This window comes from Corvus hawaiiensis, chromosome 18, assembly GCF_020740725.1.
Source record: "Corvus hawaiiensis isolate bCorHaw1 chromosome 18, bCorHaw1.pri.cur, whole genome shotgun sequence".
Classification (NCBI taxonomy): Eukaryota; Metazoa; Chordata; class Aves; order Passeriformes; family Corvidae; genus Corvus; species Corvus hawaiiensis.
The window spans coordinates 8,208,943-8,218,336 of record NC_063230.1 but is presented as its reverse complement, the minus strand read 5'-3'; the positions used below and the strand labels follow the sequence as shown (position 1 = coordinate 8,218,336).

At 40.3% G+C, this 9,394-nt stretch overlaps 1 long non-coding RNA gene across 1 annotated transcript; it reads right to left on the bottom strand.

The window, feature by feature from the left end:
• Nucleotides 1–425: 425 nt before the first annotated feature.
• LOC125335544 lies at nt 426–8,934 on the bottom strand. Its single transcript, XR_007207478.1, has 3 exons — nt 1,208–8,934; nt 1,092–1,119; nt 426–576 (listed from the first exon to the last, which is right to left on the bottom strand). It is a non-coding gene; the product is annotated as an uncharacterized LOC125335544 (long non-coding RNA).
• Between the last annotated feature and the right edge of the window lie 460 nt (nt 8,935–9,394).

Sequence of the window (9,394 nt, the reverse complement as noted above, 5' to 3'; positions counted from 1 at the left end):
TATTGTTTGATTAAAAATAAACCACAACAAGCGAAATGTAATACTCAAATGCAAAGAGCAGAAGGTGGAGCCAGAGCAACCATGATGCAAATTTATGAGAATTTGCTCTTGAGGAGCAACACCCATGAGTGAAAGAGGAGGAGGAGATGAGGAGGAAAGACAACTCTGAGGAAAGAGAAGTGAAAAAAACCTGAGGCAAAACCAGAGCCAAGGAGGCCACCTGAGAGTTGCTCTGCCTGTGAGAGCACTGCCAGCCCTGGCCATTGAAGCATCTGAGGAACCACTAATTCTGAAGGGAGGCTTCCAGGATTTAGCACTAACATGTGAAAGACTCTTCAAATTGTATTCTGCTTCACTCAGGTAATTTTCTTTCAAAACAATTCACTGCTTTCAGGGTTCAGGAAAAATCCATTGTGGAGCCAAAACCAGATGGGAAAATGTTTAATAACGTGCAGAGTACTCAGTGCCAGGAGAAAGCCCAAACGCAGCTATTTGGAGACAAGGCTCATGAGGCTGCAGGTGGAAAACAGTGAGAGGGCTGGTCCAGGTAGCTGCTTCCACAGGCTCTTCTGGATGCTGCAAAAAAAGATCAAATACAGGTTATACACACTTTGCAGTGGTTTTAGTGAGTGGGGTGGGGAATGGGAAGGTTATTTGGTTTATTTGCTTGGTGCTGAAATAGCTCTCAGTTGCAGCTACAGAGAGCTATAATCCCTGCAATCATTTCATTGTGTCACAGAAACATATATTTGAGATAGTCTGGCTGGGATTTATTCAGTACATATAACAGCAGCAAGGAGTTTTCAAAAAAGGGTCTGTGGTTGGATTGATGGACATGTAATCACTTTGGAAGGCAAGATGAATCACTCAAACTAGTAGTGTAAAGCAAAAATACACACTGAATTCCCCTCAGCCAAGGAAACAAAAGAATAATTTATCACATTCTACATGAACTGGTGGGAAAAAAGGACCAGAAAATTTTCCAAGACAACTGACTTCAAAGAGTGTTTGAATTTCATATTCAAAGGATTTCTAGGAAGAATCTTTTTGGAATGGATGTGAAATTTGTAATAACTCACTACACAGCTTACCTTCTTGCTGGTACTTGAATTCTCATTCCTAGGAAAAAAGAGGAACATATCAGTGTTGCATCACCAGGCTGAAGCTGGGGGTGTTCTTAAGAGAATTTTCAAAAATATCTACTTACCAAACTCTGTGCCTCTCAGGTGAGGAAGGTCCCTGTAATTTGGATTCTTTTGACCATCTTCAATTAAAAAAAAAAAAAAAGAAAAAAAAGAAAAAAAAAAAAGAGGGGGGCTGCATTCTCAGATTGCAAATGCTGGAGTTACCCAACCTGAACAATCAGTGTTGACTGCTGCAGATTAAATTCGCTGTGGCAAAGTAAATCATGTTGCATAGCAGATGACTTAAATCTCTTCTCAGGCCCACCCATACTACACAAAGAGAAGGCTGCATTCAATTCAGTAACCAGTCTGGGTTGCCTGAGCCTTTCCTTCTGCCTGTTCCTTAAACTTACCATTTCTTTTGACTGGACAATTTTCTACAGAATAAATGGTTCCTTCCAAAAATCCCATTATAGACTATGGATTTTTCCCCCCAGATTCTAGTTCCACTGAAGTCCAAGTCTTCTCTTGGGCTTTCCCTGCTGGCAAGGCAACAGATCATTGCTATCCTTTGGATTGTTCTTGCTTGCTTGTTAATAGGAAGTGGTCTGGACTTCCTAATAGACCGCACCTGTGAGAGATTTGACCAAGCAGCAAAATCACTCCCAAGAAAACAGTTTTTAACCACAGTACTTAATAATGATCTTTGGGATGTACTGCCTGAACTGTGGATTTTAGCATGTTGACTCACAAAATGTTTCCATGAAATGGAGCTTTTGGTCTCATTATGAGGATACTTCTTGCTGGGAAAAATCTTGATGCTCATTTTCTTTATGCAGATTGCTGATTTGGGGAGGGAGATGGGAATAGCCAAGGAGAATACCAGGGGTCAAATCAAGGACAGGAGACAGGCCACTTGGTAGGGTAACTATGGATCCCTGTATTTTTCTGCAGGATATGATCTGGACATCAGGCATTGCATTAAGAAATACGACACAAAAGCCACAAACTGTGTATCGTGTTTAATTCTGGCAACCTAAGTGAGCTACGAAGTCCAGGCCCAGTAGGAGGAAACCTATACAATATGTTTGACATATGTTTGTTCTTATACAGCCCCTCCCTGTAACTTCACCCACAGACTCCAGTGTTTGAGTGCATGGCTCACTGTACGAGTTCAGTTTTGGAAGGTATTTACAATCCTGACAGAGGATCTTATTTCTACCACAACAGTTACCCAGATTCTCTGACAGGACACTGGACAAGTTGATTTCAGGCATAAATTGACTACAGGAGAGTTCAGCGTGTTTATTTTGCAGCTTTATGAAGAAAATACTGATGGATTTTCGATGCCTTATCACATCTCTTCCGTGGCCATGTGGTTGACATTACTTTGGACCCTTAAGCAAAGAAAACTTTCAACTCTATTAATAGATATTAACCAAGAAATGTTTTTTGGTGACCTCACAGGACGGCTTACCTGTCAACTAAATGTCTGTAATTACTGATAAATTCTTATCTGGGGTTGAACATAATTAAGATTTCTGTTGATTATCCAAAGCCCTGGAGACTTCTTAACTTTGCACACTGATTTATGTCAGTGTCCAGCTACTGACATAAATCAGTTTTCTTGAGCCTATAAGGAAATCCTTCTGGGATAGGTGTTAAGTTGGTCAGAAGTGTTTGATTCACAGCTGTGAAAGTTGAGGACTTCTGCCTTCCCCAGTGCAGTAAAATACAGTCTGAATTCAAGTTTCTATACTTGCTGTGACAATTTGTCCTTTCTATACATTTTTTCTCACTAGCAGAGTCTTTGCATCCCTTCTCAATCGCTGCTGAGATTAAGCTGCTATACTTTAACAGATAATACAAGCAATATTCAAGCCAGTAGCTCAGATATGATGGGACTGCTTTGCTAACAGGATTTTTCAGGAGGATAATGGAGATATTTGTTCCAATCTCTAACTCTAAAAGTTAAAACCTACAAGTTAAAACTTTCTTTTAACTTCTCTGACTCTCAGCCACTGACAGCATACCCAAAGGTGCACAGTATTATCCTACAAGTGGAGAAGATAAAACTGTGGCCACAGCCAAGTGCCTTTCCATTTTCATAAAATGGACAGAATCTTGTCTGATTGATTTTTTAAAAACTGACCTAAGGAATTAGCTAAAAGATTAAGTTATACTACTTCTGAAGTACAAGAGTGAAATTACAGGTGTGACATAGACTGTGTCGAGTTTTGATTTTTCCTTTATTTAAATTCTCTTGCCAAATATAATTAAAACATGTTTAGGTTGCACTTACCTTTTTTTCATAGTAGCAGAATACAAACACAAATGTAAATCACCTCACAGATAAGTTATTATCTTAAGCTGGAGCTTAAAACCTTCTTTCTAATGTACACCTTTGATTATCTTAGGTTTTGATTATTAACAGCAATTATTTTTGGAGAAGTAAATGTTTATGCCCAAATTAAAAAGACAAAAAAGGTTGCAACTAAACATACTGCTTTTCTCAGTAATCAAATTCTCCCCATCAAAACTAGACTGACTCTCAAATGAATGACCTCTACATTGAGACTCCAGCAATAACCAGAGATTACAACTGACATTGTCAGTTTTCCATTGTCACAGCACAGAAAGTGCCAAGTTTCAAGACTTATTTACCACCTGGTTTCACAAACAGAGAAGGGATGCACTGAGGATATTAAAATATTTATCAAGTATGAAGGTAATAGGAATAAATCTTCTTAAAATGTTATAGGCCAGCTCCCACAGCTGGGATTTAGCTTTTATGTTGAAAGACCTTGGTTCAAACCCAGAAACTCTTTTGGGGTCACAGCATAAATGCTTGAAGTTTCCAAAGATAAGTAAAAGATCAGGTTCATGGTCTGTTCTCCTTTATAAATAACAGTAATAATATGAATCATTCTCCATTTTCTGAGTCAAAGCTTCCCAGAATCATTCCAAACTTCCCCCCTCCAGCCTTATTTTCTCATAGAAATCCCTAGTAAAGTAAAATGAGGAAATTCAGTGCTTGTTTGCAAGAAGTATTCCCTCCCACAGAGCAAGCATTTTTCCACCCTTGGAAAAACAGTTTCCCAAAATGGGGCACTGCATTAAATCAATATCCCTGTACATGAACAGGCAGAGACATGATTTCCCCTTGTTTCTTGAGGGCAGGGTAGCCCCCAGTGTGATATAAAAGCCTGACCCACCAGGTGTCTATTCACAGCTCAGGATCACCCCAGGTATCTGGTGACAGAACTGCCAGAGCTGTGCTGCTCTCTGCCAGGGAATTGTGCAGGCCAATTCCCTGCCAAGTCTGCTCCACACAGGCACACACAGTCAGTCTCCTGGGAAACCTCTTTCTGCTTCAGTTCTGATAGCATTTGAAACTCTTAATGGAGTATTTGACTCATTCTTAACATAATCAGATCAATCAGATGAAGATGTAGAAAATGGTTACCAAAAATTATTAATTTCAGTGTTTTCTCTGGCAGAAACAAAAATAAGTTGTGGTAAGGCTGAAGATGTCAGGGAAGAACATCCCCAAAGGATGAGAGAGAAACTGGAGTCACAAAGGCAAACACATGGTAGAGAATCAGAAAATCCTCCACTGGGTTCCAACTCCTAAATTAACAGTATATTCTGACGCACGCTGGGGAGAGACAGCAGTGAAACAATCTGGTTGTTCCTTTTATGAGATGAAAACAATCTCTTCTCCTTGCTCAACCTTTTACAATAATCCCATGAGAAATTGCTCCAGCCAGGCACACATGGAGCCAACACACCCACCCAGCCAGGCTACACAGGGAACGTTTTCCCCACCACCAATCTCCTGTGTCCAAAGGGTCAGCCCACAACCTCCCAGCTCTTTCAGGGACTGGAGTGCGTGTGGAAGGCACAACTGTCAGGCCTCCAAACCCACCTGTAGGACTCCATGGCTTGTGGAAGGGAAGGAAGGTTATCTTTTGACAGTAGAAAAGTAATGCAAACTTTAATTGCTATATAGCCAGTGCCTAGCACATGTGAGCAGGGATGATAAGGAAAATACCTATAAGCAGTTCAAATTGGGTTTTAAAGAGAAAGGGCTTAATCCATTTCTAATTAAGTCACATGAAGTAGTGAATTGACACTCTAAGTGAATGTATGCAAAAACAGCTGAGAAGAGAAGGTGGGTAACTCCTCTCAGCACAAGTTAGCTCACTTCTGCAATCTATAACTCATCTACGGACAGCATTCACCGTGCCAAAACTCCACGTGGCCACTTTGAACTGGAAAAGAAGCCAAAAGCAGAGGACAGGCATCCAAAGGGAACACAAAAGCAGATTCCAGCAGCTTTGCTTACGGGCTCTATTCACGCTGGTTAACCCCACACAATGCAGCCTGGCAGCCCTTGCCTGACCAAATTAGCAGCGTGTCCCTAATGAGCCTGACAGCTCAGGATGCTGCCATTAACCAAGCAGTTGATGAGACTTCCCTGCTGCCTGCCCCAGTGACAGACATCCCTCTCACACACGGCCACTTCTTTACAGGCAGGCTGGTGACCTGTTACAGAGGGTTGTGATTTTAGTTTTTTACAGTGGTATTTTCCGTTTTCAGATAACTACACCCTTAAGCCAAAGGGCAGAGAAAGAACACAAATCTTCCTAGATTTGCTGAAATGACTTCTGCCCATAAAACTGTGCTCAATAAAAAGGTACAGAAAGGAAATACCCCTGCATTAATCTCCACTCAGACACTGCTCAGCCAGCAGCTGTCCAGGACTCTGGCAGCCAAGCACCATCATGTCCTTCCTCAGGCAAGCAGCACTGTCACTTGGTCTGATGTTTTTTGCAAGGACCTCCATCCCTCCACCCACTCCAGTTCCAATCTCCAATGTCAGACACTAAAAATAAAGAGCCTTCTTACAAGCATTCCCAACCAAAAAGGAACTAATTGGTAGACCTGAGCTTCTTGACCTTGAATTTTTTGATGGACACATGATTCAAGATGGGCTAGCACCACACTATTGAACTTCAAATCGGAGCTTTGAAGAGGCTTGGATAGAGTTGCTCATATATTTAATTACAAAGTTTATTCTCCTGATATATGATATAATTTAGATTCAGAATTCTGTGGTCTACTTCTATTTATCTCTTTCCTCACTAGTGTGTGTCCAAGGGCTCTCACAAGCAAAATTTTCATAAAAACAGAACAATCAGCCTAAAGGACACTTCAAGATCAACTCTTACAAAGCTCCATAAGTGTGTACAATGCAAATGTAGCATGGGAAGCTTTTTTCTCTAAATTAGAATTCAGCTGGGTTGATCTCTAAAGCAGTTCAGATAGAGAGTGTAACCCTGAGGTTTTTACTAGGCTTCATCCTACAGCTGGCTCTTTCACTGAAAGATGGAGTGTTATGATACTGCACTGCAAATTCAAAAGCAGGATACAGGGCATAAGATACGCATTCAAAGAGCCTGCAAGAATCAGACATAAAAGACACAGAGCACATTGCTGCTTTCAGAGATGTGAAAGATGATGATGATATTTGTTCTATGTTAGATTAAAATCTTCCAATATCATGTTAGCAGCCGCAAGACTTGTGAATGCTGTAATGACACTTCACTCACACTCCACACTTGGGTAGGCAATTGCCATAGTAAGGAGACCTCAGCTATCCCAAACTGCAGCCTCTTTAACGTGGATTAGTTAAGCTGCTTTCCAGCCTGTGGTTCTCTCCTTATTATTCAAGCACAGACAGGAGGAAGGTGCACAATTTCAAGCAGGATGGAAGTTGAAATAGCTCACTGAAACCCATAGTGACCCTTGGTCATCAGAACAGGGCCTGCACATCTGTGTGAAACATGGGCTCCAATATGTCAAAGCCAAAGTTTCCAGCTCTCAGGGCTTTGTTTTCCAAGAAACAAAGTTCACTGATAACAATTGCTTCTCCAGACCACGACTGTCTTTCATTCTCAAATCCTTGTTTCATCTCACTAACAAAGCAAACAGTACTTAAGCAGCCTAGAGATGTCACGCACAGACAGTTAAGCAGTCTCATAGAGCCATTTTACATTTTAAAAAGCACTTATATTTTTGCATGTCTAAATGTTATGACTTACATTAAAAAAATTAAGTCAATCAACATTTCTATCTGTTAACACTACCAAAAGTTTTTAAAATTTTACATAGGATATTTTTTCTTAAATTCCTTTGAGCAGCAAGTTTCAAAACTAATCTGCAGTGGAATTCTGGGTGGAAAAAATTCTGAACAGAAGACATTTTGCAATTTGCCCCAACACTGACAAAACTGTGACAAAAGCAAAGCACGCAACTTGCTCTGTCCAAATGATACTTCTGTTCAGCTTTTTTGCACACTTAAATAAGATGCTGTGAGAAAAGTTGTATAAAAAAAAGAATCTCCTGATACATAAATCCTAAGTAATACCAAAAATAAGGAAATACTCCTTCAAGGTAGAGCTCTTAAAAAAACTCAAGCAAACCCTTCAGTTTCACTTATACAGGAGCTTTCTAAAAAGGAAATATTACTGAAGAATCTTATTTCTTCTAAACTGATCTGCAATTAAAGCAAAACAATTTTAAAAACCCCTCAAATGCCAACAAAAAAGCCCTCTAAATCACTTTTGTGACCCTCTTGCGCTGCTGGCTCTTCAGAAGGAAGACTCCAAACTAAACAAATCCATGAAGGCAGCAGCACACATTGGTTTCAACTGGTTTTGAAGTCTCACCTGCTTTTCTACCAAATAAAAAAGTACCCTTTATTGCTTAAGCCAACTGAACAATAGTTTGCTATCACACAAGCTCAGACACCTTACAAATATTACACTAATAATTCGAGTCGTAATTTTAGGAGTTAATTTCTCAGCCCTATTGCTTGGGGGAGGAAAAATGGGCAAAAGAAACCTCCAAAGCATAGGTAATACTAGCAACAAAGATCTTTGGATTCAGATTTCTCTGAGATTGGCAAAAGTGTATGTGAGGCACTAACCTAATCTTACTCTTGCTGGTTCAATGCCATTGCTCAGCCTTGTTTTCTTCATCTTGCAGGGCAAGATGGTATTGGAAGAGACACAGACTTTTGTCTCAAATCTGCTGCTGTGGACTTCAGCCCAGAAATAAGTTCTAGAGGGGAGACAGAGAAGATACATCCCACATGACATAACCCAACACCACGCAAAATGAAACCTTACTTAAGAGAGAAAAATGCAGATAGGAAGATGACTTGTTTAGCTCATCTGGTTTGTTTTCAGAGCAAAGCTTGCTTTAATTCCTGTCCATTTTACTAATTATTACAAAGTGTATGTCTGTGCTCAGTGTTGCTAATCAGAGTGTGCAGAAACAATACCCTCTCTGCACTTAGTGCCAAATTTAGAGGTCTGCTGTCCACTCCATAAAGTTTAGGGTTTCTATGAATAAGCTTAATTAAGTCTTGGAGAATATCCAGGCTTCAGGACGTAATTCCCACACAGAGCCTTTGAAGCAAGATTTCAGCATCATTCCTCCAGGAGATGAATGGATTAGAGTGATATGGCATCATATTGTTTTCCCCTTTAACCTGAGACTGCTTAAAATGGAACATTGTTATTGAGCAGGAACCAGCTCTTCCTCTACGTATTTTGTGTATTGAACTGATGCCTTGAAGTGGCTACCTGAAAACAGAGGCTAGACAAAGTTAAGAGAATAACAGCAGGTGTTTATTTGAAGGGCCATCAAAGGTACACCTTGGGAGTCAAAAGCCTCTGAGGGGCTCCACCCAAGATGGATGCTGGGTCACACACAGTGGTTCTTCACACTTTTGTAAGTTTGGTCTAGTTGCATATCAGGGTTAATTTTCCAATTATCATTTCAGTTAATGATGTAATTACCCCAAGTTTGCCCCTCCTCTCAAAGGCTTTAGTTTACATATTTTGGGGCCTGGGACAACAAGGTGTTCTTGAAGTGCAAACCTAGAGAGGGTTTATTATGTCTAACCAGCATGAGAGAATAGTAGTTAACAGGCCACACAAAACTTCAGTTACACACTAGGCAGTACAGGATTTAAAAAATATAAAAGTTAAAACCTAAGGCATCAATGTCCTGGAATTTATCCCGATCGAACATAAGAAAGTATCCAGAAATAAAACTAGGAAAAGAGTATATGAGCAGCCCCAGGCTGAAATGAATAGCACCTTACCCTTGTTTTTTAAAAATTCATCCCATGTACCACCAAACTGCTGGAAAAACTCTTTCTTCCCAAGCCCTCACTTCTCCCTATCTCATCACAG